This window comes from Myotis brandtii, unplaced genomic scaffold (assembly GCF_000412655.1).
Source record: "Myotis brandtii unplaced genomic scaffold, ASM41265v1 scaffold687, whole genome shotgun sequence".
In the NCBI taxonomy this organism is placed as follows: domain Eukaryota; kingdom Metazoa; phylum Chordata; class Mammalia; order Chiroptera; family Vespertilionidae; genus Myotis; species Myotis brandtii.
The window spans coordinates 799933-808562 of NW_005370687.1; the positions used below are offsets into that span (position 1 = coordinate 799933).

Genomic DNA, 8630 nt, shown 5'->3' on the forward strand with positions numbered 1-8630 from the left:
TGGGGGCTGACGTTGAGTAGATATCAGGGGCTGTCTTGAAAAGTTAAGTTTGTTTGCTTTCCAGGAGACAGTCTGGCAGATGTCCTAGGGAGGTGTCTTATCAGTATTTTTCCCAAGCCTGTAAAACAAGCATGTCAAACTCTGCCAGCCACATAGGAGGCACATGCTTGCTGTAAAACATGCTTAGAACAAAAGGTATGAAGAGTTCAAAAGAAGCTGGCCTGAAAGGGAGGGAGGAAGAGAACTTTCTAATTAAAGACTCCTTCTTGGTGCGAATTACCGGAGTTCTGAAAACAGCAAGAAGGAGGGGGAATGCAAGAATGTAGCCTTGAGAGTAGCTTATCTTGTCTTGCAGTTTGAACAGAGGGGCTGTTTGAATCAGAGGAGATAATCTGGGAGTTTAATTATCAGGTGCTTCTCATAAACTGTGGAAGGCCACAGCAAAGAAAAAGAAAATGCCTTTTTCCTGTCCTTACAATATGTTATGTCCATGTGGTCCAATGTGTTAAAGCTGATATTTTCTTGTTGTTTTTCTGTCTGGACAATCTATCCTTTGATCTAAGTAGTATATAAAAATCCCCTACTATTGTATTACTGTCTATTTTTCCCTTTAGTTCTGTTAATATTTACTTTATATATTTAGGTGTTCCTATGTTGAGTGCCTAAATATTTACAAATATTATATCCTCTTATTGGATTGGCACCTTTATCATTATGTAACATCCATCTTTGTCTCTTATTACAGTCTTTCTTTTAAAGTCTATTTTTCTGATATAACTGTAGCTACTTTAGCTTTCTTTTGGTTTCCCTTTACATGGAATACTTTTTCTATCCCTTCAATCTGACTGTGTGTTCTAAGATGTAAGTAAGTCTCTTGTGAATGGCATATAGATAGGTCTTAGTTTTGTATCCATCTTTTGATTGGGGAATTTAGTCCATTTACATTTAAAGTAATTGTCTGTAGGTATGTACTTATTGTTTACTTACCCGCGTTTATAGTTTCTCTTTGTTCCTTTTTTCTTCTCTTGCTCTCTCTTGTTTTGATGACTTTCTATAGTGGTATACTTACATTCCTTTCTCTTAATCTTTTGCTGTTTACTATAGGTTTTTACTTGTGGTTACCATAAGGCTTACACATAAACATATATCTATGGTCTACTTTAAATTGATAACAACTTAAATTTGATCCCATTCTAAAGCTCAACATTTTTATTCCCCATCCCCACACACATTTTGGTTTTGATGTCACATTTTTCTTGTGTATCCCTTACCCATTTATTACAATCATAGATAGTTTTACTATTTTTTGTCTTTTAATCCACACTAGCTTTATAAGTGATTAATCCACTACCTTTACTATATATTTACCTCTCTAGTGGGATTTATTCTTTTATATGTTTTCTTGTAATCAGTCAGCACCCTTTTTTTTTAAGCTTAAATAAGTCCAATTAGCATTTCTTGTAAGGCTCGTTAAGTAGTGATAAACTCCTTTAGTATTTGCTTATCTGGAAAACCTTATCTCCAATTCTGAATGATAACTTTTCTGGGTAGAGTATTTTTGGTTGGAATTTTTTTCTTCTGGCACTTTTTCAAATTGTGGTATAATATACATAAAATTTACCATCTTAAGCATATTTAAGTGTATATACTGTTGATTGGTATTAAATATATTCACATTGTTGTGTAATCATCACCACCATCCATCCCCATAACTCTTCATTTTGTAGGACTGAAACCGATTAAACATTTTGAGTTCTTGCTTTGAGTCCTTTCAATTCTTTAGGTGCAAACCCAGAAGTAAAATTGCTGGATTATATGGTAAATCTATTTTTAATTTTTAAAAACACCATACTGTTTTCCATATTGGCCGTGCCATCCTTAGTAGTCTCACCAAAGTAGCATACAAAGGTTTCAGTTTCTCTCCCTCCTCACCAACATAGTTATTTCAATCATGTGAATGTGTTTTCAAATGCATTAGCAGCATTATGCTAATTACATTAAATGTCAAATTTTCACAGCATTATCCCCATATGAATATTTTAAACTTTAAACTGTCAAATTACCTCTAAAAAGGCTTCACCAGCCCGGCTGGCATGGCTCAGTGGTTGAGCATGACCTATAAACCAGAAGGTCACGGGTCGATTCTGGTCAGGGCACATGCTGGGATTGCAGGCTCAATCCCCAGTGTGGGGCGTGCAGGAGGCAGCCGGCCAATGATTATCTCTCATCATTGATGTTTCTGTCTCTCCCTCTCCCTTTCTCTCTGAAATCAATAAAAATGTATTTTAAAGATACATAAGTAAATAAAAATAAAAAGGCTTCACCAATTTTAATTTCATCCATAGCCTAAAACAGTGGTTCTCAACCTGTGGGTCGCGACCCCTTTGGTGGTCGAATGACCCTTTCACAGGGGTCACCTAAGACCATCCTGCATATCAGATATTTACATTATGATTCATAACAGTAGCAACATTACAGTTATGAAGTAGCAACGAAAATAATTTTATGGTTGGGTCACAACATGAGGAACTGTATTTAAAGGGCCAGAAGGTTGAGAACCACTGGCATAAAAGAATGCCCATTCAACCCCTCCAAATCCTTGTCAACATGCAAAATTAATCCTTTTTTATTTCTGCCAAGTCACTGGACATTTTTTTTTAAATCCTTGTTTTAATATCTTTTCCCCTGTTTCTATTGATTTAATATCTTTTATGTGTTTACAGACTACTTGAATCTTTTCTTGAATTAATTGACAGGTTAGTTTGAATAAGCTAAACTGCTTTATTAGTTTCCTATTGCTACTATAACAAATTGCTACAAATTTAGTAGCTTAAAAGGAGACAAAGTTATCTTCCTTCTAGAGCAGCGGTTCTCAACCTGTGGGTCGAGACCCCTTTGGGGGTCGAACGACCTTTTCACAGGGGTCGCCTAAGACTATCGCAAAACACACATATAATTACATATTGTTTTTGTGATTAATCACTATGCTTTATTATGTTCAGTTTGTAACAATGAAAATACACCCTGCATATCATATACGTACATTACAATTCATAACAGTAGCAAAATTACAGTTATGAAGTAGCAACAAAAATAATTTTATGGTTGGGGGTCACCACAACATGAGGAACTGTATTAAAGACTCGCGGCATTAGGAAGGTTGAGAACCACTGTTCTAGAGGCTCTGGGGGAGAATTGGTTCCTGGTCTTGTCTAGCTTTCTGCATTCCTTGGCTCATGGTCCCTTCCTCACATTGTTTTGCATATCTCACTCTGATCTTCCCTTTTCACAAATAGCTGGTTTTCCCAGTGATTATGGTAAACTGTTCATGTTGTTTTTAGTTTTGTTGTGAAATGCCATATTTATCCAATACTGAATTACCTTATTAAGTGTATGGCTAGATTTCATTTTAATCCAGTACCAGTACTATAGCGTTTTAATTATTATAGCTGTTTATTCCATCTTGCTATCTGGAGCCCAAGTTCCCAATCATTTCTCTATTTTGAAAAATTCTTGGCTATTTTTGCTAATTTTCTTTTCTAAGGAAAGTTCTACAAAAATACCTTGTTGATTTCAGTTGAGATTGCTTTGAATTTATATGAATTTATAGGTTACTTTCTGGAAAAATGACATGTTTAGTTTTGATTCTTCCCATCTAGGAATATTCGGTAGCTTTCTTGTTTATTTGTTTGTTTGTTTGTTATACCCTTGAGACGTGTGTTTCCTATAGTCTGAGATTTTTACTGTGATTGCTTTTATAAGTTTACTGCTTCTTATCCATTACATTTTTTATTGGTTATTGCTGGTATGTTAAAACTGTTGCTTTTTAGATTTGTATGGTAATTTGTTACCTCCTTATTACCTAAAACCTTGTATTGGTTGCTACTGATTTTTTTGGTTATTTTTCTCAGATTTTCTAGGTGAATAACCATTTTATAATGGTAGCAGTTCTGGTTCTTTTTCTTCCCTTAAATTACTAAGACTGCCAGTATAACTTTGAAAAGTAGCCATAAAACTGTGTTACATCTTCTGTCTTTTATGGGAATGCTTGTGTAATGTTTCAATGGGTTACTAATATATACCTTTAATTGAGTTGAGTAGTAAGTCTCTCAACTTAATTATTAAGTTTATTCCTATTTATCAAGGGTTTCAATCTCAAATCCATCTTCAATTTTGTCAAATATCTTTATGATTTTTGTATGGTCTTTGTATGTATATTAAATAGTGAATAACTTTACTAGATAATTCTGAGCTTGAATTGTTCTTTTATTTTTTTAATATTTTTATTGATTTCAGAGAGGAAGAGAGAGAGAGAGAAACAGAGTGAGAAACGTCAGTGATGACCGAGAATCACTGTTCGGCTGCCTTCTGGGGACCAAGCCCACAACCCGGGCATGTGCCCTGACCTGGAATCAACTAATAACCTCTTGGTTCATGGGTTTATGCTCAATCACTGAGCCACACTGGCAGGGCAGGCTTGTTTGACTCTTCAGATATACTGGAACAGTTCATAAAAAGAGAACTACCAAATTAACCCTTCTTTGAAAATGTAGCAGCATTTCACTTTAATAAAACTATTATTACTTTGTAACTGTCTGGATATGTTTCCTTTGTCAGGAATAAGTCTTCACTTTTTTTTATCTCCATGACTTATATCCTTGTATCCTTGTGGGGGTTTTTTAAAAAAGAAAATTTGTTTTGGAAGAGGCTGGTCTATTTTATTAATCTTTCTCAAATAATTAACTTTTCATTTGACAAAGGCCTTTTTCAGTTGTTTGATGTCCTTAATGTAGCATTAAACATGAGCAGGTTGAGAAAGCCAAAACAAAGCACAGATGAGAAAGAAACTTAAAACTAAATTGTATCCTTAAGATAAAAGAAAATAGTACATCACTGGAACACTGCAGGAATCTCACAAAAAGGAATATTCAAGAACAAAAATAATTGTGGGAAATTAAAAATATGGTAGAAATTTAAAAGGCAACATGAGTTAGGAAGATCAGTGTAGAAAGTAAACCAAAAATAAAAATCCTAAAGAAATAGAAAATATAAGAGACAACTTAAGAAATCGATGAGGTAGGACAGAGGGTTCAGGTCCAGTATCTGAGAGAATAATTCCAGAGAGAGTAGATGAAATGAAGATTAAATTTTCAGTGAAATACAAGAAATTTTTATCAGAATTGAATGCAAGTAAATAGACGTACTTAACAAGATGGATTTTTAATAAAAAGCCATTCAGGAAATTTCAGAAAATAGGGATTACAGAGAAGATCCTTAAAAACACACACACACACACACACACACCCTTTTTTTGAGGCTGGGAAATCAGAAGGCATTTCATTGGATTTGTCAACAGCACCAGAGAAAGCTAGAAGACAACAGCAATTTATACCCAGACTGGCAGTAAGGGATGGGTAAAATGAGAGTTCTTAATAAATTTACCTCCCCTGCTCTCAGTCTTCAGAAGTTACTGGTAAATATGAGCTGTGCAAATGAAAGACTAAAAATTAATACTTAAATATAAATTAAGTATGTTTTTAATGACATTTTAAAAGTAAGATCCCCCCCCCCCCTTAGGTAATCTGTTTAGAATAAAAAAGTTTCTTTTGTACTAATGCATGGCAGGGTAGAGACTTAATAGTATTTCACACTGCAACTTGCAATTTATAATTCAGTTTTGAACCATTTAACTGAGTCTGATATTTAAGTGTTCACTTATATAACTAAAAACCAAGAGAACAGGTCAATAAAATAATCATTCTTTTTGCTTCAAAAAATCTTTAAAAACATAATTTTTTAACATTACCACTCTCATCATACTTGTGAAATTCTAATATTCCAATATTTTCATATCTGGTTTTCACTATTTATATTTTACTGCTTTTCAAATTTTCACAATTGTAATTCTTCTTACAATCAGATTTTAATTCTAAAAGGCAATGAGTTTGAAATCAGAGGATCTGTTTATAAATCTATCTTAGTCTTAAATTTGGGCATGTTCATTCAGACTCATTATTTTTATTTAGGAAAGTGGTGGTAGTTCCTAACTAAATAAGTTTCCCAAAGACATGTTTTCACTAAGAGTGAACAACACTGAGTCAATTAGGGGTTTTTGTTTGTTTACTTGGTTGTTTTTAAGCCTTACCTCAGGATATGTTTTGTTTTGTTTTTAAATATATTTTTATTAATTTCAAAGAGGAAGGGAGAGGGAGAGAGAGAAAAATATCAATGATGAGAGAGAATCATTGGTTGGCTGCCTCCTGCATGCCCCACACTGGGGATCGAGCCCACAACCCGGGCATATGCCCTGATAGGGAATGGAACTGTGGTTCATAGGTCTATGCTCAGTCACTTAGCCAAGCCGGCTGGGCCCAGGATATTTTTTCTATTGATTTTTTTTGGTAAGAGACACATGGATTGGTTGCCTCCCATACATGCCCTTGACCAGGAAAATTGAACCCAAGATCCTCCAGTGTGTAGCCCATGTTCTAACCACTGAGCATGCCAGCTAGAGTTAATCATGCAGTTTTATAGCTACTTTTCTAATTCCCGGGAGACAAAAAAAAAAAAAAGTAACAAAAATTGAGGTAGGTTGGAATGGTCACCAAATATCTAAATCTGAATCATTAGTCATGCTTGTTCTGAGGTATTTCTTAAATTTCAATAAACCGTAGAAGTGGTTTTGCTTTGATTATTGCTCTTTGTTTTCTGTTTTATTAAATCTTTTGGAAAAACAGTCTGATCAAACAGGTTGATGAAAAAGTAAATAAAATACTGAGGAACGGGAACTACAACTACTAAAAGAAATATCCACTCCTGCTTCTTTCGCGTAAAGCTTTTTATAAAGCAGGCAGCTAGTATGTATTAAAGCCTGAATGTAAATACAAATCTTTCTGTCTCCTGAACTTCTCAGTCACAAAAATTTCAATATAACTAATTGATGGCATGTGGAGAAAGAAATCAATAAAAACTTTTAATGCATTATAATAAATGAGATATTATTTTTGCCTATCAAATAAGCTAAGTTTTCTGAACTTGGTAATACTTAAATACCAAAAGCCCATATGTGGCTATAGCTATAACTCAGTATATTACAGCCCTTTTAGAAAAGTCATACTACATAATCCTATAAACTATTCAAGGCCACAGATTGAAAGGAAATCATCCAAAATGTTCATTTGTTCAGAGCAGATTTGTTATAAAACAAAATAATTTCTTTCCAATTTTTCTACATTTAACGTGTTATTTTTATAACTAGGGAGAATATTTCTGTCCTTATCTGGTAGTTTGACATTAGGGAAATAATTCTAAATACAGAATAAAGGTTATCCAGAAATATTCCACAGCTTTATTTTTAGTAGTGAAAAACTCGAAACAAGTTAAATGTGCAGTCGAACAGAATGTGCAAAGTAAGTGGTGATAATTCTAAGGGAAATATGTAAGATTAAAGAGATAGCATAGAAATGAAGAAAAAAGTTTACAATGTAGTAGGAAAAGCAGAATACAAAATTTTTATATAGTATATAATTACAAATATATGTATTTTTTAAATATGTTTTTATTGATTTTAGAGAGGAAGGGCGAAGAATAGAGAGATAGAAACATCGATGACAGAGAAACATTGATTGCCTCCTGCAAACAACCCGGGCATGTGTCCTGACCAGAATCAACCTGTAACTTCTTGGTTCACGGGTTGCTGCTCAATGTGCTGGGCACATTTTTTCCCCTAAAAATATAGCAAAATATCCCTGGCCAGGTGGCTCGGTTGATTGGAGTGTCATCTCATGCACCAAAAGGTGTCATGTTTGATTCCTGGTGCCTGTGGGTTAATCTCCAGTTGGGGGGGTGCGTGTGGGAGGCAACCAACCAGTCAGTATTTCTTTCACTCTCTCTCTCTCTCTCCCCCTTCCCCTTTCCCTGCCTTCCCTCCCTCCCTTTCTTTCAAACATATCCTTGGGGAGGATTAAAAAAAACACACAAAACAGTTATTAAAAATACAGCAAAGTAACTGGAAGAAAATCTAATCGTTTTTATCAGCAATTATGTTTGGATATTATGATTCAAGTACTTTTTTCCCTTTATATTTTTATGTACTGAGTGTGGCAAAAGTAGGTTTACAATTTGTATGGAAAATACAATAATCTACACTAATAATAGACAAATATGTAAATAGACCATACCTCCATGATGCCCCACAGCCAATCAGGAGGGAATATGCAAATTAGCAGGACAAAGATGGTGGCCATGGAGCCAGCTGGAGCAAGCCAGAGGCTTGGGTCACCCCCGGCTCGGAAGAAGCCAAGCTTCCCACCTGCCTGGGCTGGCCACTGAAGGAGGGGTCTGTGGCCGGTGGCCACAGAGCAGGCATGAGTGCTCAGGAGGCTTGGGTTGCCTGGGCTGGCCACCGAGGGAGGGGCTTGCAAACGGCCCTCAGCTCCTCACCCAGGCTGGCTAGGCCACCATTGGGGTGAGGGTCCCTGCTGGTGGGCGTGGCCAGCCTGAAAATGGCCCTCAGCCTGCAAACAGTCATCAGTCCCTCACCCAGGCTGGCCAGGCACCCCAGTGGGGACACCCACCCTGAAGGGGGTGTGGCCAGCCTGAAAACGGCCCTCAGCCCCTTCCCCAGGCTG

The 8630-nt window shown here is 35.8% G+C and overlaps 1 protein-coding gene across 1 annotated transcript in view; it reads left to right on the forward strand.

Moving 5' to 3' along the window:
- Positions 1-1800: 1800 nt before the first annotated feature.
- SRPK1 (SRSF protein kinase 1) overlaps positions 1801-8630 on the forward strand; it is a 52363-nt gene continuing 45533 nt past the window's right edge. Inside the window, exon 1 of the mRNA XM_014529615.1 lies at positions 1801-1818. The gene's annotated coding sequence lies outside the window, so the exon portion shown is untranslated. The remainder of the gene's footprint in view (positions 1819-8630) is intronic.